At 38.0% G+C, this 23,465-nt stretch overlaps 1 protein-coding gene across 2 annotated transcripts in view; it reads right to left on the reverse strand.

Annotated features, from left to right (window-relative positions):
* Nucleotides 1–23,465, reverse strand: part of CAST (calpastatin) — a 282,033-nt gene that overhangs the window by 79,032 nt on the left and 179,536 nt on the right. For both annotated transcript variants that reach the window (XM_087958156.1, XM_087958155.1), the window contains exon 2: nucleotides 17,789–17,924. The gene's annotated coding sequence lies outside the window, so the exon portion shown is untranslated. The remainder of the gene's footprint in view (nucleotides 1–17,788; nucleotides 17,925–23,465) is intronic.

Below are 23,465 nucleotides of genomic sequence, written 5' to 3' on the forward strand. Positions count from 1 at the left end.
CTTTTTCTGTTTTATGGGACAAAAATAGAATTCTTAAATGGTTCCAGAATAAAGCACATTTGAAGGTTTAGATTACTGCCCTATGTGCTGGAATAAAATTACTGGCATGAAGAAAAGCAAGTACAGAGTGTGACTGGGAAGCCCTATATCCGTGATGGTGAACCTATAGCACGTGTGCCGGAAGTGGCATGCAGAGCCATTTCTGCCGGCATGCAAGCTGTCGCCTGGAACAGATCCACTGCGCATGCATGCATGCCTCCAGCCAGCCAGCTGATTGTCAGGTATCTGCTGCGCATGCATGGGGGTGCGTGGGAAATGCGCATGCACAGAGGTGCGTGGAGCATAAGGGTAATGCACGCATGGGCAGGGGGTCACGGGTGCATTGCACTTTTGGCACATGAAAACAAAAAGGTTAACCATCACTGTCTTATAGTGTCAGTACAGGAGAAATTGCCATCCCTTCATAGGAGATCCCTACTTCGTGGACAATTAGCAGTATACCAGGTATATAGGCAGTCCCTAGGTTAAGAACACCCACCTTACAAACAACTTCTACTTATTAATGGGCTGTCTATTACTACAAATGATGGACAATGTTTTACCTCAGGCCAATACACTGCTGAAGCTGCACAATGTTTTAAGGAATTGCTAAAGCTGCACATTTTTAATATGCAGCCTGTTTTCAGCAGTTCATGACAACATTATACAGTTTCAGTGGTTCATCAAACTGCCAAAGGAGAATGCTGTCTGCCATTTTTTAGCAATAAGTACAAGTTCCACTTTACATACATATTTGAGTTAAAGGCAGGTTTTGGAACAGAACTCATTTTTAACCTGGGGACAGCCTGAAACATTTTAAGTGTCAGCTGGTGCTCCATTCAAAATCCAAGAAAGAAATACTTAGACTCTTTTAATCAGAGAAAAGATATATTTTACTGGAAATCAAGTGGTAGCAACAAAAGAATTCTGAATCTGAGAAAATGGGTGCGTAAATCACATATACAAAGTAATGGCAACGTTCCCATCCCCAATAGTTCAATTGGCTCATCTAATTAAAAGTTGTGTATATCATCATGTGGGCATCTCCAGGTGGTGATGAGGCTTCTGTCCGTTGACCTTGACATAGTTTGATAAAGGGTTGCAGCTGCGCATAGCATAGGATAGAAACCTAAGCAAGAATGTACCCCGCCCCCAGCTTATATAGTTCTGGTTTGTAACACCTCCAGCTCACTTCCCATAACCATTCCCCCCTCCTCCCCTAGTTACTTATGACAGCCGAAAGATACAAAGCAAAGGGAGAAAAATCTTGAAGGAAAATTTTTGAAGGCTGACAGTAAGCAGACTTGCAGTTCCATTCCAAGGAAACAATTAAGTGTTCCTATGTTATTGTTGAATTAATAAAATTGTTAATTACAATGCTTTCATATTAACTAACTTCTCATGACTCAGACTAATTTACGCTCTTGCCACGCCACACCACCACCAGCCCGAAAATATTTTCTAAATAGCCATTTTCTGGGCTGTGGTTTCTGAAAACTTTTATGGCATGCTACACCAACCCTAGACACTTTTGCAGACTACAGCAGAACTGGGCAAGCTCTAGTAGCTGGAAGTCACATATTAATGTTTATTTGCAAGCCTGAATACTAGAAGCATCTCCTATAGCTGGGCAAAGTAGGTTGTGGTTTTTCCCCCCCAAGCTTTCTTTGTAGGGAGAGTAACGGTGTTTATTTTCTGTTTCAGGTTTATTTTAGGATCAATGTTCATGTACTTCCTGCCTCAAGGGTGGTAATTACACTGCCAGTTTTCAGCAATTTCACTGCAGAAATTTAGTGGCACCATTGAAAGGGCTCCAACAGTTATATAAAAAAGAGGGGTTTAAGTTCCCCACTAACTCCGGGGTACAGTTGCTCATCATGGTGCTATAAGATACTCTTTCATAGGGTATACTTATACTAATGATTTTTATGGATTGTTCTAGTGCTTTGTATCTTGTTGCTTAGAAATACAAACATTCAATTATCCAGTAGTAGCCAAGGAAAAAATGAAACCTTGTTGTCTAATGACATTGCCAAAATGAGTTGCACAAATTGTAAGTACCTTTATTTTTTGTGTTACAAGACGTTCCAGACCATAAGACGCACCTAGCTTTTGGGGAGAAAAATAAGAAGAAAAAAAATCTGCCTCTGCCTCCCAGCAATTTGCCTCCTTGCAGCAAACAACAAACAGCCTGGTCAGCTTCAGCACAGCCTGATTTAACATGAGCAGATGATTGGCAGTTGGATCAGCGTCCAGAATACCATTGATCAGCTGTTCCTGGCTGTGAGGATCGCCACTGCCTCCTTGCACCCCATTTTTGGCCTCCACACATCCTGTTTTCAGCGCATGCCAGGCAGAAAGGATCCCGCCGCCGTCCATTCAGCGATTGGTGGTGGTGGCGGCAGCAATAGGTGGCAATAGGCAGCAGTGATCCCTGCCTCCTGGAATGGGCTGAAAATGGGACACACGGAGGCCGAAAAATGGGGCACATGGAGGCCGAAAACAGGACACACGGAGGCCAAAAATGGGACATGCAGAGACCAAAAATGGGGCACACGGATGCCAAAAATGGTCGAAAGGTGGGGGTGGGGGGTGGGGGGTGGGGGGTGGGGCTTTGGCAACATTCGCTCTATAAGACACACAGACATTTCCAACCACTTTTTTGGGGGGAGGAATGCATCTTATAGTGCGAAAACTATTTTGGTGTATATTGGTGTATTGGTATATTGGTGGATATAATCCACAAGATATCTGATAAGAACGCAGATAAGTTGAAATGGAGTTGGTGATCACCATTGTGAGCCTTGAGGACTAGTGGACATTTCTTGATTTTCAATAATGGGTGAATAATAGCAATAAATATTTCACTTGATTTTAGATGACATCATAAACCAGACAAGCATAAACATACATAAATGCATAGATTTTACATTATACATAGATTTTATACATTATACATAGATTTTAAAAATCACATTCATTCATATGAATGGGTATACAATTTCCTTTTTAGTCTTGCCTCTGGCAATCACTTTGGGACCTTAGAATATCTTAACTTCTCTGTACAGGGTGAATAGGATTTCCAATTATTTTTCTCATGGCAGGGCTTGCATTAAATATGAATCAATTAGGCCACTGACATAAAAATAGGTGAGGTTGGAAGAGAACAAGATGAAAGCAATCAGCCACATAGACCAGGCCTTGCTATAGTATATGAACGCTCATTTGCTGGTATCAGCTATTTCCAAATAGTGTATGTTAGATCAGCCTTCTCTAAGCAAGTTTATCCAGATGTATTGGAATTACCACTCATAATTTCAACTATTTTTAAAAATGATGAGACATCCTGGGCCAATCACTGTGCTCTCCAGCTAATTAAAAGACCAATTCAACCTAGTGCCTTGCCCTAAGCCATCACTGGTCTTGAAGCAATAAACATTATTTCACTGACTCCACGCAAAAAGAAAATAGCATGAATTGCTAGCAGGTCCCCCACCATTTCCCCACATGTGCGTGCATGTATCTGAGTGTAAATAAAAGAACATAACAGTCGCAGGGACTATAAAGGGAGCTGCTTGGACACAAAGTCATCTCTCCTTCTGCACTAAAATCCTACTGGAGGCTGATGGTAATAAGCATGTCAACAATTCTGTAAACAGCTAATTTCCCCAAAGGCTGTAACTATAGTTCCATATTGTTATTGGTGGATGGACTGTGAGAAAGCTGTATTCTGAAAATGTCTACAGACAGCCATCAGAATCAAGGTGCTGAAGCTCTGTGGGATAATGTGCCATTGGAACAATGTCTTCATGTTAATAAAAGTCTGCCTGTAAGCTCTGCTCATTTTTTAAGAAAACAAAAATAAATCAGCTCAGATCTGAACACCATTTAACACTGTACAACACTGCACAAGCCTGGAAGTAAATCTGAGCTGGTACTACAATAGTATGACATTTGAAAGAAATATTTGCTGAAAAATAAAACATAGTGCAAAAGAATAAAAAAGAACATATCAGATTTGCATATCATGTATACAGTGTATTTTGGGTTTTCTTGACTGTGATTTTCTAAAATCAATTACAACTGTCTAAGCCACAAACTGAAACAAAATAAATCACAAAATAAAGCATGGGTTAAAAAAAAACAATGACTAACTTCACACAATAAAATAAGCTAAAACTGAATCAATCACATTATATTAATCAGATGCAAATTTGAGAGCAAAAGGCCTCAATTTAGCATATATTCAAATCAAATATATTGAATAATTGCCTTGGTCTGCTCTATTCCAGAAACAACCAGGAAAGCACACAATAACCATCAAGAGAGGAAGCAGGAGGGAAAGTGATGTCATGTATATCATTACATTATTGTGCAATTGATATGAATTGTATACTTTACATTAGTCGTGCCCAGGGGTGGGATTCTACCTATTCGCTAGAACCGGTTGTTAACATTCTAAGCAGTTCGGAGAACCGGTTGTTAGAAGAAATTACTGGCCTTATCCTGCAAGCAAGGCATTCTGGTGTTCCTGACAGAAACTGCCTCTCTGTTAACCCTTATTACATTCTTGGCAGGACTAGATTTCCTGTCTCAGGAACTTCTCTGGAGTTTCTTTCCCCTCCTTTGCTGGTACTTTGCTTGTGTGGAGTGACCTTTCAAAGTTACAATGGCACTGAAAAAAGTGACTTATGACTGTTTTTCACACTTATGACTGTTGCAGCATCCCCACAGTCACGAGAGGCCAGGCGAGGAGATGCATGCCTCAATGTGAGTGATATTGAGTTGGCCACGTCCAGCCAATAACATGACCACCAAGCCATGTCCACCCAGTCACATGTCCACCAAGCCATGCCCACCAACTAAGCCATGCCCACAGAGCCGGTTGTTAAAAAATTTGAATCCCACCCCTGATCATGTCATGCCATTAACGTCACATGATGTTGCCATAATGTAGGTGATTTCATTGTTACTTCTAATAAATATCTATCACAATGCAGTGTGATGAAAAAGTTTCTGCAACCATTTGCAAAAAAACACCAGAAAATTTCTACATATCTTAAATTTCAGTTCATCTTCAGTTCTTCCACAAGGATGTGATCCATTCTGTAAAGTATAGTGTATGCACTGTATGCACAAAATTATTCCTAATAGTAGTAACCATAGTTCTGCATTGTCATTTGGTGCATGGACTGGAAGAGAGAAGAAATCTTTTACTGGAAAAAAAAAGAGAAAAAATGGACATGATTTATGGGTTTGAAGGTTAGAAAGGGTAGCTTGAGGAAAGAAAGAAATGATGATGTAACAGAGAATGTGATTAAAATATAAATGTATCCATAATTGCTGTCAAGGAGATTGGAAGCTGCTTCTTTATATTGATTCTATTTTCCTTTCCTTTTTTCTTTTCTGTTTCTTATATGTCTTTTTCACTTTATTATTTTTCTATGCGTCACTTTCTTTTTATTTTTCTTTTCAATTTCTTTTTCACTTTCTTACTACTTTTCTTTATTATTTAATTCAAAATTTGTGCTGCTTTTTAATTCTGTTGAAAAACCTCTTCAATAACCATTATAGTACTTGAATGATTACATTTGAATGAATTAAGTCCTGTTTATTTTCTATGCTATTGTTTTTCATTCCTTTCCATATTCATTCCTATTTGCTTGATGCAATATTGTTCGCAATCATAGCAATGGGATTTTTTAAATACCTGTTTGATCACGTTTTCCACTGATGTTATTCCTTTTATCAAAATATTCTGCAGTCTATACACAAACAGACATAATGAGAAAAAGCACTGAGTAATATGTGAGACAGGTAAAAAAAATTATAATCAACAGGAAGACTTCACTTTGAAATTCAGAAGGGAGTTATACTGTACTTGACAAGTTAGATGGGTGTTGCCCGTCTGAATTCTAAGGATTGCATAAGAAGGGAGTATCTTCACCACGATGAAAGGAAACATTTTTTTTAATTTACTAAAAATTAATTGCCTTGAGATAAATTGCATTTGCTTTAGTTAGAAACAAACACCTTTAGTTTAAAAAAGTGTGGCCTCAGTAGGATACTGAAATGAAAATATAATAAAAAACATTTAGGGTTTGATTATAAAGGAAACCATATGGTTAGGTTTGTTTCTACTTGATTTTCCTTGTTTGATAGTGTTGTATTGTCTCTCTCTCTCTCTCTCTCTCTCTCTCTTGTTTTCTGATTCTCATTTGGCAATAGAAGAATACTTAGACTGATTAGATTTGTATAATCTCTGATGACTGTGATATGCAATATTGATTGATAGGTATTATTGTTATAGTGGCTTCCTTGAAGTAGAAACAAACTATAAGGTTAATATGTTCTGTTTATGTGTCCTGGGGATGAAACATGGGGATGAAATAATATCCTGGAAGTAAGGAATGATATAAGGACTTACGTCAAAACTGTATGTCAATAAAGGGCTAGTGAATTGAAATGAATACAGTATGGATACTTGGAATGTGGGCATCCTTTTTGCCAATCATAGACTTCAGAGTTTGAACATTATCTGACAGAACCAATTTCAAGCTGCATTAAGTGATGGAAGTTGAATCTGAAGTAGCTGAACAGACAAGTCGAGAAAGGAACTGATCATCAGCCAAGAGGCTTTGAGGTCAATAAGGAATTTTGAGGATGAAAAAGTGCTGTTTTATCATTAGTCTACCAGCTACCGCGTGACATGCACCTTGTCCTTTCAAATAGACATTCAGTAGTTCCTTGTTTCTTCATCCACTGCTGCTTCAATTTTCTTTCCCAGCCAGGGAAAGAGAGCAGATTTGGTAGACTGACATGAATCTGCATGTTGCTTTGCTTCTATTCATTCATCCATCCATTCATCCATCCATCCATCCATCCATTCATTCATTCATTTTGTCTTGCTGTCTAAAACTGCACCAAACTACTTACAGTGAAGAGAACTTACTGCTTTTTGAATTTATGGACTTCAATGAATATTATGTGCTGGGCCAGGGATGTTACAGTCTATATAAGGGTTTATGAACTACATAGATTCAGAGATAACCTCCATATCCTAGACTTAGCAATTTCAGGTGATTTCTTGGATAACCATTAACCGTTATTAGCAGAAAATGCACAACGTAGAGTTGGAATTTGGTTCTTATCTGCATGTCTCATTGGAAGCAAACTATGAAGATTTGCTCAGATCTAATAATACCCTATATTTTGATACAGAGAGATTACAACTACAGGACGAAATAACTGTTTGCCTGCTGGCCCTGCAAAAAAAAAAATTCCGGTACAAATATTATATAGCAAGTATTATGTTTATCTTATTGTAATTAGTTTACATTCTTAGTAAGACATACTTGTAAAGTATTGCATACTTTAGGTCATCTCTCAGAATTCCACAAACATTTGGCTTCAAAAATAATTCTAGCAGCTAGGAATAGTTTGAGTAGTCTTCTGATAATGAATTTATTATGGCATTGTTTGTTTGTTTGTTTGTTTTTGGGCTATATACGATATCATTGCAAATATATTTAAGCCTATGGCAGAATCAGACTACAGCAAACATAATACATTTAATCAGTTTAATGCCATATGCTAAAACTACCTGCCTGGATTTAATATGGTATTTGGGGTTTGGTGTTAATACAGTGAGTGAATGTGACTGATAGTTTACTGTTATAATGAAAATCATTATGACGTAGTTTATAAATTGTGGTTAAAGAAAATGATGGCTTAGTGTGATACATGAACCCAGCCACTCTCTGTAGAAATTGTAGGTGCATGTCCAGATGGATTTGGAGCCATCATAAAGCAGAATAGTTATCTCCTATCTAAATCATGTTTTAACAGAGAAATAAATAGAAAGATAAATGCTAAAAATTGTACAAAGATGTGTAATTTCTATGAACAGGAATAAATGATAAATAATTAAACAACTAATGTTGTTATCAATTATCAATCAACAGTAGTCATAATTAATCACTCCACTATTCTGACGTATTTCTAAATTGCATCTCGCATTACTGATATTCAAGGTGATACCCAGAATTTAGATAGATATATTATTCTCAGGAATTCAGATTCAGAGCCACTAATGAAAACAGAAAAAATGATAATATTCCCAATAGTATCTTTTATTGTATAAGCTAGGTAAAAACAACATAATCAGCTACTGGCTTCACCAACTAAATCACACAAGGTTAAGGCAATAAACCCTAACATGTACACCTAAAACAATTGTCAGCTTCCTTAGTTCTCATGCCACACCCATATCTTTGTGACTTGAAAGAGACAAACATGAAACTGTGAAGAATGTTCATTTATAGAAAATCATGGGCTTTACATACTCTGAATCAGACAAAGACCAATGTGCAGCTTTCTATTTTCATGCTATCAGTCAGATTCCTATGGGAAGTTAACAATTAAGCAAGAAGAATAATTCCCTCCTGCTTAGCCTCTCAGATTGTGATTCCACACACTGTTAAACCATGATGCAGTTTGCTTTATTTTGGCTCAGCAAAATGTGTGGCTGCAGGCACTTTAATCTGTAAATCATAATTTATGAGTTAATGCAATAAAAGAGCTCAGCCATTCTATATTCATCACAAACAATAACAGTGATAACGTTAATCTTTCTAAATGTGTCTAATCCCCTTTGAAAGGCATTCAGTTGTGTGTTCTCACTGTTATATCTTGTCCTAAGAAAATCTATATTAGAATACTTTCTAATATAAAAAGAGTTCTGAACATCATTGTTTCTAAAAATGGGGCTGCATATAAATGGAATGAATAAATACATTAAACATATTTTCACTCGGTGAAGTTGGTCAATTAAATGTCAGTGAATCAGGATTGACTCCAATTCTTTTATTTGATCTGAACTTCCTGGCCTTCAGCATAATTGGGGATCCAGGTTTGTGTCTGATGATGATCCCTTTTTCCGCATGTTGTAGAATTTTACAAATCCCATTTCTGTCACCATTTTCTTTTTCTGGGCTGACTGGACAATGACCTGGAAGTGTGTAGAATGACCAGGGGTAACTGAGCTTTGTTTCAGGCTGGATCAAGTTATCATAGTAGAGTATTTCCCAAAAGACACATTGCCTCAAAGCCTCTGTGAGATCTTAACCATTTGGCCTAATGAGCAGTTACGCTGGAACAGTTGGCCATGCATTGTAACCTCCAATTTGGAGTATTTACTGAGGCCATTCAATATGTTCCAATTACTCACCTATATGAACGGGACTCAAGAGACTTTCACAAAAGCAATATTCAAAATCCCTGCTCTGTCTGAACTATTTATTCTACCATTTTATTGGCTTCTTAGTTAACATAAAGAGCAATGAACATTTTCATTTGGAATAAAAATAAACACAGCAAATAGTATAACTCAGGAGTGTCGAACTCATGGCATCGTCACATGACATATCAGGATTTTTTCCCCCCCCCTTTGCTAAACCGGGCATGGGCGTGGCCAGTGCATGATGCATCTGGCCTGCAGGCTGGGAGTTTAACAGCCCTGGTATAACTGATCAACTGCAGGCTCTTTGTGCATATCCATCAGAAAGGGACAATAAATAGAAAACATTAATGAAGGCGCTGCTTTTCAAATTGTGAGAAATATGTGAGCCTGCATTTTTGTAGGGGAAGAAAAGCTCTATTTATATATTCAGTAAATAGGTGTATGGTTTTGCAATTTCACAGCTATCCTTGGCTAAATTCAAAAAGCTAAGTGGTTGGATTTTGTTAGTACTTGGATGAGTTGGGGGGGGATCCCCAAAAAGCTGCAGTGGCAGCCACTTTGGTCCTGTTGCCAAGAAAACTGCACGAATGCGTCGGTGTGATCACCAAGAGTTAAGTTCAGCTTGAAGTTATCCTTACCACTTTGGACATTTTCAACACTCTGTTTAAATAAACAAGGTTTCAGTGATCTGGGTTAAATTTGGATGAGAAGAAAGTCCATGGATTTCAATGGAACTCTTTGAAAGCAGGAAAAAAAATCTGATTCTCACAAAGTTTTGTGGTTGATTTAAAACTGAGTCAGGAGTCCACACACAGTTCCTGAATTAACTCAATGACCTCAGAAAGTTATTTAGTATAATTTTCAATGTAAAAATATGCATGATTAGGGGAATGGTCATATTAATTTTATTTACATGTGTGTGTTTATGTGCATGCATGTGTGCACACCTTTGGGTCAGTCTTGACTCCTGGTGATTGCCTGAACAATTCCCTGCAGTTTTCTTGGCAAAATGTTAGCAGTGGTTTGCCCTTCCTCCTTCTTACAGCTGAAAGAGAGTGACTGACCTAAAGTCACCTGCTGGCTTCATGCCTAAGATAGGACTAGAACTCAGTCTCCTGCTTTCTATCCTGGTACTTTAACCACTCTAAAACTGGCTCTTTTATATCCTCTTAATTAAATATAAATTAGATTAAGTTAAATCCAATGTTTGTTTCATCTCACCGTCTCTTTTCTGGAGTAGAGCTTCCACAATTCCACTCAAGTAAAACTTAACATATATGTATTATCCCTGCTATGTAGGTTTACTTAAAATGAAACCAGTACATCTTATGTTGTTAAACATTTAAAATAAACATAAATGATTAAAGCACGTGAAATTAATGTTAAACCCATTTCTGTGTAGCTAATAATGCTACAATCATAATATGTGGACTTTGTACCAAATGATTAGCATGACTTCTGATAAATTTAAATGTTTGAGGCAGGCTATGCCCCCCCGCCACCATATATTTTGTTTATGTAATCACACTATGTTAATATACCAGCAAAAGTCTAAATTACAATACAGTATACTTTTGGTATCAATATAATTCATTAGCCATTTACAAGGGGCATTGCAATCTCTATTTCCTATAGGCCATTTGATCTTGCAATCTACCGCAAATGTTGAATCAGCAAGCATTATGCAAACAGGCAGGGCTTTTGACAGCCTTTTGTTTAGCATTTGTTTTGCAATTCAGTGAAAGGAATGTGTGTTGTCTCTTTTTTTACTTCAAGCTTAATGCAATAAAGCATTTAGAATACTTAGCTTTTGTAGCATTTTGCAACCCACCTGAAAGCTCATGGCTTTCCTTATCTTTTAACTTTATTGGCAACATCAGCCACAAACAACATTGGGTCTTATTATTGTTTCTAAAAGATAAACATCATGAGCGGGGGGCAGTGGATCTGTAATGGGGCAAATCATCAGTTCTGAAGTCTGCCCTTTCTTGGGTCAGTTTTTTAATCCAGGAATGTGCCTGGCAAAATTGGTCAACCAGTATAATTTAGACTTTTAGCTGCAACTGACTTTAGTTCAGGTTTAAATACTGACTGCTCCCCCTCCCTGAGACATTCAGCAGGCTGTGAGTCCAAAACTAATGAGTCACCCATAGCTCTGCTCTGAATCATCCTCCATAAACAGCCTAGTTAAATGTGTTTGGCTTGCCTCTAGAAGGGGCCATAGGCTGATTGGGAGTGGGTGGGCAGGTTAAATAAAGAAAAACAAAAAGAACCAGAAATTAAAATTATAGTTTCATATAGCGCCTGGTATGTTTTACCACCTCAAGTGAGAAAAATAAATGTAAGTGATCAGAAGAGAAAGAATACATTGAAAATACATGATCATTATGAGAGATGGAAAAATACAGCTCTGCTACAGGTTTTGATATTTTGGGGATAGGGTTTCAGCTATTTATTCTTCTTTCCTAAAGAAATAAGGCATAGAAGGCTTTCATTTAATTTAGGATACTAGGTCAGGGTAAGCAAATAATTATGTATTAATTATAACAATGATGTAATTTTCTCATGCTTTTATATTTTGTTATGATCTCTTTGATACACACTTATGAGAGAATGAGTCATGTCCCACCAACCAACAGATTGCTTGACATTTCCTGCCTGCCAGAACCTGACCCAGCTGGGAAGCAGGATAAGAGAACAAATCTAAAGTGGGTATCTTTGGGTTGATAACATGGCCTTGACAGTTCAAATGTGCAGATGTTTCTCTTTCCCACCTCGGTACCATTTTATTATCTGTCAGATGAAATGAAATATCCTCTTTTAATTTGTTGTTGCTGCTGTTACTTTTTTCCATATTGTTCTGCTGCCAAACAGGAAAATCAGTGATGGAAGAAATCATATTTTTTCTGGTCATCTTCTTTGTCTTAGTATAGTAGATGCAACATTGAAATCTTCTTGTCTTGGAAAGCCAGGCCATCTTGACATTCATAAATGTTCACAGCAGAATCCAGTCATTGTAATACAGGGGTGTCAAATTGGATTTCTTCAAGGGCTGGATCAGCACTATAGTTCTCTGTGGGCCAGCTGGCAGGGAGGGGAGACGGGATGGATGCCTCCTGCAGCACTTTGCAGAGTGTTGCAGGAGGCCATCCAGGCTGAAAATGGGACATGGGCGTGTAGCCCCTCCGCGCCCCATTTTGGCTGCCCAGAGGCACCATGGGCCAGCCCTTTGCTATTTCCAGGATGGCCCTGCAGGCCGGATCTGGCCCCCGGGCCTTGAGTTTGACATCCCTGACCTAATAGGATAAAAGGGTCTGGAGAAAAATGGAGAGTCAGAAGAAGGGCAACATAACAACTCTGAAGGAAGACTGAAGAAGCCAGGCATGTTTAATTCTGAGATGGGAAGAGTTTGGAGGAATACACTAGCACTCTAAATAACTGAGTGGATATTATAGAAAATAAGGCCACATCATTCTAAAATTCAAGACATGGAATAATGAACTTAATGAATTACGGAAAGGCAGACTCAGTTATGAATGTTAAGAAAAACTTCCAGAAAAGTTTGTTGTGGAATCATTTACCTGGGAATGGAGGGCTCCAGGGGTGGGATTCTATCAGTTCACACCTATTCTCTAGAACAGTTGTTAACATTCTACACAGTTCAAAGAACTGGTTATTAGAAGAATTACTGGCCTAATCCTGTAAGGAAGGCAGAAAGGAAATATTCTGGTATTGCTTACAGAAACTGCCTCTCTGTTAACCTTTATTACATTCTTGGCAGGACTGGACTTCCTGTCTCAGGAACTTCTCTGGAATTTTTCCCCCTCCTTTGCTGGTACTTTGCTTGTGTGGAGTGACCATTCAAAGTTACAATGGCACTGAGAAAAGTGACTTATGACAGTTTTTCACACTTATGACTGTTGCAGCATCCCCACAGTCACGAGAGGCCAGGCGAGGAGATGCATGCCTCAATGTGAGTGATGTTGAGTTGGCCACGCCCAGCCAGTAACATGACCACCAAGCCGTGTCCACCCATCACATGACCACCAAGCCATGCCCACCACCTAAGCCACACCCACAGAACCAGTTGTTAAAAATTCTGAATCCCACTCCTGGAGAGCTCCCCCTCACTGCATGTACTTGGCTAGAGATTAGACAGATTCCTGCACTGAACAAAGGGTTAGATTCAGTGATCTAAATGTTTCCTTCTATTTGTATGATTCTAACAAGGTTAAAAGGAATCTTGACCAGTTTCTGTGATTTATTTATTTTATTTTTTATTATTTTATTTTTATTTGTCAATTGCTTACAAGATAATAGGTATAAGTAAAAACATAGTTATGAATACATGGATACATATAAGAAAAATAAATATATACATATATATAAAAGAAACAATAGGACAGGGACAGTAGGCACGTTGGTGCGCTCATGCACGCCCCCTACAGACCTCTTAGGAAAGGGGTGAGGTCAATAGTAGACAGTCTAAAGTTAAAGTTTTTGGGGTTTGGGGGAAAAACCACAGAGTCAGGTAGAGTATTCCAGACATTGACCACTCTGTTGCTGAAGTCGTATTTCCTGCAATCAAGTTTGGTGCGATTAACCTTGAGTTTGTATCTATTGTGTGCTCTTGTGTTGTTATGGTTGAAGCTGAAGTATTCATTGTATTTTTTTAAACTTGTGAAAAAGCAGATAGAGAGGTGAACTGTTTGAGAGTTAGGTTTAAACCTGGGTGTCAGGGCTCCAACAAATCCACCGCCATTCAAATCAAAAGTCTCTAACCGCATTTCAAAGAAAAGAAAATTGATTTATTAGAAGTGGCCATGCTGGCATTAGCTGGCTGCAGCCAATACTAAATTACATCATACATTTTCCCCTTGACCCTGTTCTTCCCCCCACCCCCTGGATGTGACTTCTCCAATGGGACACATCCATCTCTAAGAGTCATCCATCATGCTCTCCAATAACCTTCTTAAGCTTCGACAACTTTGGGCTACTGGGGTGATTATCTAGGCATTTAAGGAATGCCTTGTTTCCCCCCACTCCCTTTTTCTGGCAGCTAAAAAGACCAAAGGAGTATCTTTTAAGTTGACATTGGGGTCTTCTGTGTCCAGAGTATGTATAGGTAGTCCTTGACCTACAACAGTTTGTTTAGTGACCATTCAAAGTTACAATGGCACTGAATAAAGTGACCATTTTTCACCGTTACAACCTTTGCAGCACTCCCCCTCCATAGTCATGTGATCAAAATTCAGATGCTTGTCAGCTGGTTCATATTTAGGATGGTTGCCCTGACCTGTGGTCATGGGATCACTTTTTGTGCTCTTCTGATGAGCAAAGTCAATGGGGAAGCCAGATCCGCTTAGCAACCAGCTTGCTAACTTAACAACTTCAATGATTCACTTAACAGTTGTGGCAAGAAATGTCATAAAACGTGAGGAAACCCAGATAACCAATGTCTCCACAGAACAGAACAACAGAAATTGTGAGAGGTCTGGCCAGTCAAGTGACACTTGCTTGCGTTGATCCAGTTTGAGTGTCATACTAACCTTGGAACAACTGCCAAGTTACACTAGTTAAAATTCCATAGGAGAAAATAGGGAAGGAAATTGTTTGCATGCTTGGGTCTTTTTCGGAGTGTAAAGTTCCTGGGAATGTTGCCACTTTAGTGTAACATGAGTGCTTTTCCTTTCCATCTCAGCTGAAGCACAAACACACTGATATAACCTCCTGAGCCCTCTAATCCTCTTACATTCTAATATTACATTGGCATGACCATGATTTTGACCATGATTTTGGTTTTTTTTTAAAAAAATCACAATTTCAGATTACTATTCAATGTAAGAAATATATGCTTTTTAGTAGCCTCTATAGGCATGTAGTTAGTAACAGATACGAGCCTTCCCTTTCACTTCGAAGAGCCAAAGAAACACTCGTGTTGGATTACTGTCATCTTGAGACAAGTGATTGATGAGGACATTGGCAAGACCAAGCCTTCTTCCCCTACACACTGGCTTGTTTGTATGATATGCCTAAATAATAATTTCGGGAGTTGTATGAACAGTTTTATCCAGACAAATGAGGCAACAACTAATCTAAAGAGGATTCTTTTAGCCCAGGTTTAAAGAAAACAAAACAACTCTAGTCAATTAGCAGCTAATCCATTATAGTTTAGTAGTGAGAACTCTTTGCCTCCCTCACATCATCATGGTGGCATCATGTGATGTATCAGGACTTTTTCCCCCTTCTCTAAACTGGGTGTGGGTGGGAGTTTGATAGCCCTGGCCTAGAGGCTCACTGAAAATGTGACTTTTAAAAAGAACTCTTGTCTTTGGTGTTAATTTGCCTTTCTTACCAGTGGTCAAAGGATTGGGGAGGAGATGGTGGTAACAGAGGACATAAAAAAGGTAGGTAAGTGATCTACTCCAATCTGATATGCAGCACTTCTGAATCAGATTGGCCCACTGCAGAATTTTTTTAGTATGATTTTTCATACTATGGGAATGCTTGAAGTTATTCCTGCCTCCTTTCCATTTCTTCTTGCAATATAAATTTTACATTAGGTTTTAAATTTGTTGAAGTGTTATTGTTGTGATTGAGTCAGTTTTGTTTGATTATTTATTAAAGTATACTACCTTAAAATGATCTCACATGGGAAATGAGGCAACATGACAAACAAACAAGTAAATAAATCAGCTTCACCCTTATGAGAAGACTAATGGACATACTTCAATCTCCTTGTCTTGTTAGTTGTAGCTTGGAGCTCACAAAATTGTGTTCTTCTTTGCTCATCCAATTCCAGAAAGGGAAGACAATGTTTGGGGTAGGGTTGTTTGTTGTGGGGATCATCTCTCAGTTTCACAGGAAGGTAACAGGAGGTTTTCCAGAGGTGAAATAATACTACATCTTTAGAGTAGGGTACAGTTTTATTATTTACTTGCATTTCATTCAGAATCTGAACAATTTGGGGTTTGGATGAAGAAGTCATATGATGGGTATCTAGCTGTTAGAATTTTCTCTAGCCTCTAGTTAAGTAAAAAAAGAGAAGGAACTATTTTCCCAGATGAGATGTAAACATTCATTTTTTAAAAGTCTAATGTTGACATTTATTTTTTGTAAAGGGAGAAAGCAATGCGTATTGCCATTTGCCATTTTTCAAAGCTATTATTTCTCTGAAGAGGTGAACTGCTTTTACGTCCATTAGAAGAACATTTTGCTGCAGTTGAGATGAAAAAGTTATGTGTTCTGCTATTTTACCATATCTATTCCCTTATACTGTATTTATTAGCTGCTTAAAAAGCGCCGTCTTCAATCAGTATTTGTTAGACCACTTTTCTCTTTTCCTTTCTACCATCCACTCTGTGCTCTTTCCCACCCACCCCATCATTTCCTTCCCTTAGGTTTACACACAATGCTAGTGCAACATCAAAGGTCTGTGGAAATGAGTGTATGCATTATTCTAATCCAAGATAGCCCACTATACATTTAAACCACACTCAGGCAGCTCTTTGCCCTGCTTCCTTCCCATCATAGAACTGGCAAGAAATCAAACTACCCTAAATCTTGCTGTCTCCATAGCTGACAATTCATAAACTGAAAATGGATGAACTTCTGTCTGTGAAATAGAATGTCATAGGATTGGTTGTCTGCTTAGTTCTTTAGTTTCTTTCTTTAGAGAATGCATCCACAGTAATTTCCTGAGGACCATCTCAGGATCTACCATAAAATCCACAAATGCTATAAAATATTTGGAGTATATGGCAAACTTTCTGTTTACATTGCCTGAAGCAAGGTTATGGAATCTGCATTGCCCCTCACCTAAGAAGTGTGGACTTTAAACAGATTCCTACCACAATTCCCCCAGCATAGCATTACAGAGAAACAATGAAACTAGTAGATAACTGATTTTTCAGGGAATGCATCCATTCATCACTCCTGATGAATGCGTCCATAAGCATCTGCAGCTAGCCAAAATGATGAAACATAATATTATGATGTAGCATCCATCCTTTCATGCTTTCATCACAATGTTGCATGCAAGAACTTTGTTGGAAAATTACTGTGGATAATTTCCTATTTATTTTGCCCCAAGGACACTCCCACTCAGCTGGATCAGAGTATGCACTTACTCTAGCAAAATGATATATAGCTTGAGGTGTATTCATTAAAAATCATCAAAGATCAAACACAGCTAACTGGTAAAAACAGGATAAAAGGCAGGCAAAAACAGGGAAGAACATAAACATCAGAATTAAAAAGAGAAGAGAACTTAATAATCATTTATCTATGCTTCTAAATAACTTTCAAAAGGCAGAAACTTTCTACCTGAAACAATGTGGTGTTTAATTAATGTGGTTATTCTAGTCTCAGCCCTTTTAAGAATAGAGCTGGAAAATGTAGCCTGCATGAACCCTCCTTTATTCTGTGCAACAAAAATATAATTGGTAAATGAGGAGAAGGTATCCAACATGCATGTTATGATATCACAGCATATATGTTTCCACTTACCTCCCCAGTGCCGCCAGTCACCTAGAAAATGTGGCACATCCATGCAATTTTTTCAACAATGTTGCATAAGTGGTTCATCATTGCATCTATCTGGCCTGCTCTTTACATATGTTGGAAGTTAAAACCCATCACTCTCCTACAGAAATGAAATATTTTAGGATATATTAAAAAGGCAGAATATTTTCCCTAAAAGAGAAGTAGAAACTCAGAAAGGTAGAAACTCAGCCCTGCTACCATTGCTAATGGGCTATTAAGGCCTGGGCCAGCCTATTCTACATAACAAAGATCTACTTCCTTCAGGCAGACCCATAATAGGAATCCCAAAATCCTTTCATTATATCATCATCCAGCAAGGCTCAACCAAGCCTGGGACTCAGGACAGCCTACAGAGTTGCCCCTGCCTGGCCCCATGGGAGTCTGACAACCAATCAGAGTACAGGCTCAAATTCAACTCCCAATAGAGGGCATAAAACCCAATGACTCTCAGCATTTCTTCCCTTTTCTTTGTCCAAGAACGCCAAGTCTTGTGATCTTGTCCACCATTAAACCATTTTTTCCAAACAGTCACCATGTTTCCAGTGTCTTTTTCCCACTTGGAACTGAACCCAGAAGGATATTTCTTCCAACACAAATTACAAGTCTAACCAACAATCTGGCATTCCTTGGTGGTCTGCCACCCAATATTAATTGCGGTATAACTGCCCGACCATGCCTCCAAGTGGGTCGCTTATACGCCCACCGGCTTGCGGATGCTTGTGGGGCGCGGGGTCGGCTTCCTGGTCCCGGGCTTTTCGCTCTCCCTTGCCTCGCCCGGGCTGCGCCTTCTTCCCGGTCCCTGGCCTGCCCGCGCGCGCCCGGGTTTCTGGGCGTCGGTGGTGGTGGGGGGTCTTAGGGTCGGGGGTGGCGGATAACCCGCCTTGCTTATTCACTTTCACATATCTTTAGCCAGTTGCATATTTCTAAGACTCAATACCTAATCTAGATCGGGCTACTATCTAAACAAAAAAAGATGAAAACACTTCTGTGCAAAAAATGTGGAGAGCAGCAGTGTGGGTGGCAGAAAAAGGTGCAAGAATTTGAACACTGATTTCATTTTAAACAGAGCTTGCATTTATCACACAGTAGTCCTTATAATACTTTCATAATAACTTTGACAGTTACATTATTTTAAATAATATATCAGATATCAGAAACTCCGGTATCTTTGCCTATTTACTGATATGTTTCCAGTATGGTTTGCTACCCTATAGTGGTCTTTTGGAGATCAGCAGCACAGAAGTACTAGTTTTGTTAATCAGATAAAAGTTTGATTCCTTTTGCCTGTGAATTCTACTATTCCTTTTCATCTACTCTCATCTGCATATTTGAAGCTATGGAGTTTTAGAGAATATCCTAATTCAGTCACAACCCTCCTTCCACTGTATATTTTATTGTCCTCTGTATTAATTTACATTTCATTAGAAAATTATATCCAAAATCTTTTCCCTTTTTTGTTCCCAAAAGTAAATACTTTGGTACAAACATTATTGTGAAATTATTGGAGAATATTCTAAGCTGGTGTGCTAGCAGAAATATTTAGAATGGGAACTGCTGCTCCTTCCTCATTTCTAACATTTTTTAATATATATAAATATATAATTCTTTCTGTCCCTGATGTCATTTTCTTGCTGTTACATATTCCACTAGCCATTTGTCTTCCTTGTCTTCTCTGTGAACACCTTTTCATAAAGCCTATCTTCTTTAGCAATTCTAGTAAATAATTAATAAACAATTCGGCACTGTATAACAAAGAAAAATAAGCAGAAATAACAGAAACATATTCCTTCCGGAATTTGATGAGAGTTGAATGGATCAAGAAGAATAAAAGAAAGATCATCGGAAAAGAAATAACCCAGAACTTGTTAAATAAAAGTGAAATGATAGTTTCTGATGCCCTCTGGTGGTTCCTTTTTTGTTATTTAAATAGTTTAAATCACTCTTCAACAATTCAAAGGTGAGGGGTGCAATCCTGATGAATTTTGTGGAATTTCTAAATAGGTAGCTCTCATAGTGTATCTCTTCAATTGGAAAATGGATATTAGGCCACACCAACAAACTCATCCCAAACCTACTGATTCCAGAGTATTGCATAACCATCCCTAGCCTTTAAGATACAGAGGATGGAAGCAGGAAGAGTAGAGCAGAGCAGAGCAGAGCAGAGCAGAGCAGAACAGAACAGAACAGAAAAGAACAGAACAGAAGGATATCCTATCTGTGAGAAGAAGATGAGACACAGTTTAGAAATCTAACTCAAGAAGACAATAATGCTAGAGGAGTTGGAGAGGAGAAAAGCAGAATGAAGATCAGATCCCTGCAGACAACAGCAAGCAAGTAGTTTCAGGGCAGTTGTTTGCTTCATTTAGTAGTTTAGTATTTTAAACTGTACTGGATCTACAGTATCCATGGTATCTAACAGCATAAATAAATGCAACATGAGAATCCAAAGTTTAAGGTGGCAGTTCTTCTTCTTACTCACTGTCCCCAAGAGGGACACATACCATCCCTTAGTGTTCCTGATGTTGGTGGAATATTTGGCAACTGGCTAGATGAAAATCAGTTCTGTAGGAGCTGGAAGAGATTCCGTTTGGAAAATCACTAGGGAATCACATTTGAACTCAGGACTGGTTCTAATATTAGAACTGGCATTACTTTAATATAAGGCTCCCCCAACTTGTCATCTAGTCTACCTCCCATTAATTCCAAGCCAGTAAGGCAATCCTGTAAAGTTAAGTCGGGGATATTTTTGTGTGCTTTTGTTCTCCCTGTATAGTTTTTTTTAAGAGTAAAATATTTATTTCCAGAAATAGGAATATCAAAGAGCTGATATTGTGTAATTCCTTATTTGGTTAAGTATCTGGGCAGTTTATACATATTTTATTACAGCTAATCCAGTCAGACCAGTATGAATCAGTTTCTTTGAATACGGCAACATTTTATTGCACTGTTGTTGTTGTTTTAAAAAAAACTCAACATGCCTCCATCACTTCAATGATCTCGTTGCAATTTTATGGTTGTATTACATTTTACTTCAAACACAAACTGTTCATTTATTTTTATTAACTTGCAGAATTCTTGTTTCTAAAAAAAATGATTGAGTCCAATATATTAGATCCAGAATGTCTGCTAGAGTGGTGACTTTTATGACCCAATCCAAAATAATTGTGGTTTCCACATACAAGTCAGACAGGTTACACTGACATAGACATTTACAGTAGTAACACAGGAAATCTTCATTCCTCTTTTCTAAGGAAGTTGTCACTGAGCTAAAAACATAATGTTGCTGTAACTAAATGACTAATTAAAAGATAAATCACCCATCCATCTTGAATTATAGTGATAGTTCCTTTAATTTTCGAACAGTGTTGCATACACTTTATTATTGGTTTATCTTCACACAGCATGTGTTGAAAAGCAACTGGAAATGAACTCGTGAAAAATTTCTAGAGCTACTCTATTGGAGATACAAAACTCCAGATGACCATTAAAAACTAATTCTTACTCTTTGTGTCATCTTCTAGTGGCCATTTGAATGATGAAGCCCAGATCTGGTAGCCGCAATTCAAAAACCCTATTTGCTAGAAAATATTCCACCTATTTTATTTAATTTGTTGTTTTGTTTCCAAATCTAATTCAAGATGTTGTTTTAGCATTTAAAATCTAAAGAAATAGATAAATATATAATTTCTACTATTTCTATCCAAAATGCCCAATGGCAAAAGTCTGTGAGAACCAAATTAGAAAACATTTTGAAGGCATTCAGTTGTATGTTCCTGCTCAAAAATATCAGAAACTAAATACCTTAAGGTTATATTAAATACTATGAGCCACAATGTGATCAGTTTCATTCTTTTGGGGGCTCCTCAGATGTGTATTTGATGGAGTTCAAACCCTCTACTGAAAACTGAACTTTGTACCTTAGATGACCAAATACAGAATGAGAGCTTTAATGTTTATCCAAGTCGGGAAGGGCTATCTAGATCTCTAGATATCATAGTGGTATATATAATCTGAAAGTCAAAATACTTTGACCACCAAATAAGAAGAGAGGACTTGTTGGAAAAGACCCTGATGTTGGGAAAGATTGAAGGCAACAGGAAAAGGAGACAGCAGAGGATGAGCTAGCTAGACAATAGCATTGACACAATAGACATGGGTTTGGGTGGACTCTGGGAGACAGTGGAGGACACGGGGGGCTGGCATGCTGTGGTCCATGAAGTCATGAAGAGTCGGACATAACTTAGTGACTGAACAACAACAGCAAATATATAATTTTCTTTCCCTTAACCTCTCAAAACAGAGAGATAAAGATGTTATATCATGCCCCTATACATAGCTTTTAATGATAGCTGCCCATGTCTATCTTGATTCCATGTAGTCCTCCCTAACTGCCATGCTCAAAAGCTGAGATCTTAGTCCATATTTGTTGGTTTTGTAAGTACAACTGGCAGCTTCTAATGAACATTCTTTTGTAAGCTACTCTTACAAAAGAATGTTCATTTATTTCTCCTGTTGTTCCACCAGAGATCCATTAAACTAGCATAAGTTTTAGGCACTAGGCTTGAATGACAGTTCAAGGAGATACAGTATTTGGCTGAATGTTCTCCTGCCTTTTTTTTAAATACATCCACCTTTGAGACTTTTGTAACAAAATACTATTTACAACTTAAATATTTTAAGTGCCTTGGGAATTTACAGTTTAATTTTCCCCAGCAATAATTAAATAAAAATGTATTCCGGATTTTTTTTTTTATGTAAAGGCATAACTCAGAATGTGAGTCCACAGTGTGAAATAGTATAGCTCAAACACAGGTTTATTTTCCCAGCAGAACTAGGCAGCAACGAACATGATGATGTCAGTGGGCTGTTGTCATAGTTACTAGCTGAGTCACTTCTGAAAAGTGAAAAGGTGATCTATAGCTGGACTAACCTTCTGTGACATCCTTAATGTTTTAATTCATAATGGTAGACTTTTGTGGCTTTTGCTGAAAAAGAGTAGAGTGGTTAGTTATTCAATCATGCTACACATTTGTCAGATTCTATGTCTTCCAGTTCTGAATTATGACAGGAAAATTAGTCTTAAATGAGGGATTTTGCTCTTTATACCTGTTTTGTTGTCAGATTCATCCCAAATATTGAAAGTTAGCAAAAGAAGCAGTGGAACAATGCTTTAAAGTAAAGGTTTGCAAAGTTTTGGGATCTGCAGCCTAGATGCCATCTACTTTGAATTTTCACTCAATGCTTAATTCAAAGACATCTTGAATATTAGCTTGCTCTGTATCAAGTATCAATACCTGCAAACCAAAGATTCAACAAATGGCCCAACCAAGAAATGTAAGAGAAATGAAAAAGGACAATAAGAACAATAGTTCTATCATGTTTTTATCCCATATTCCTAGAAATCTTTAGGTTTCTAATGTAGAATTACAAGGTAAATGATGGAAGTTTGTGCAATGAGAAGAGAAGCAAGAGAAGGGACCTTTATGTAGTTTAAATGAGGTCGTAAATTAATTATATTAATATTCCCAAGGCTTCACCTCCACTTCTGCTACCTGATTATCCTTTGGAAATCTTGTTATTGTTGTTGTTGCACTCACCATGTCTATTTGCCTTTAAAATGCAGTGAAGTAGAGGATTTTCA

The sequence above is a fragment of the Notechis scutatus genome, chromosome 2 (genome assembly GCF_049901735.1).
Source record: "Notechis scutatus isolate UNSWTSFEM ecotype Mainland chromosome 2, rNotScu1.2, whole genome shotgun sequence".
In the NCBI taxonomy this organism is placed as follows: Eukaryota; Metazoa; Chordata; class Lepidosauria; order Squamata; family Elapidae; genus Notechis; species Notechis scutatus.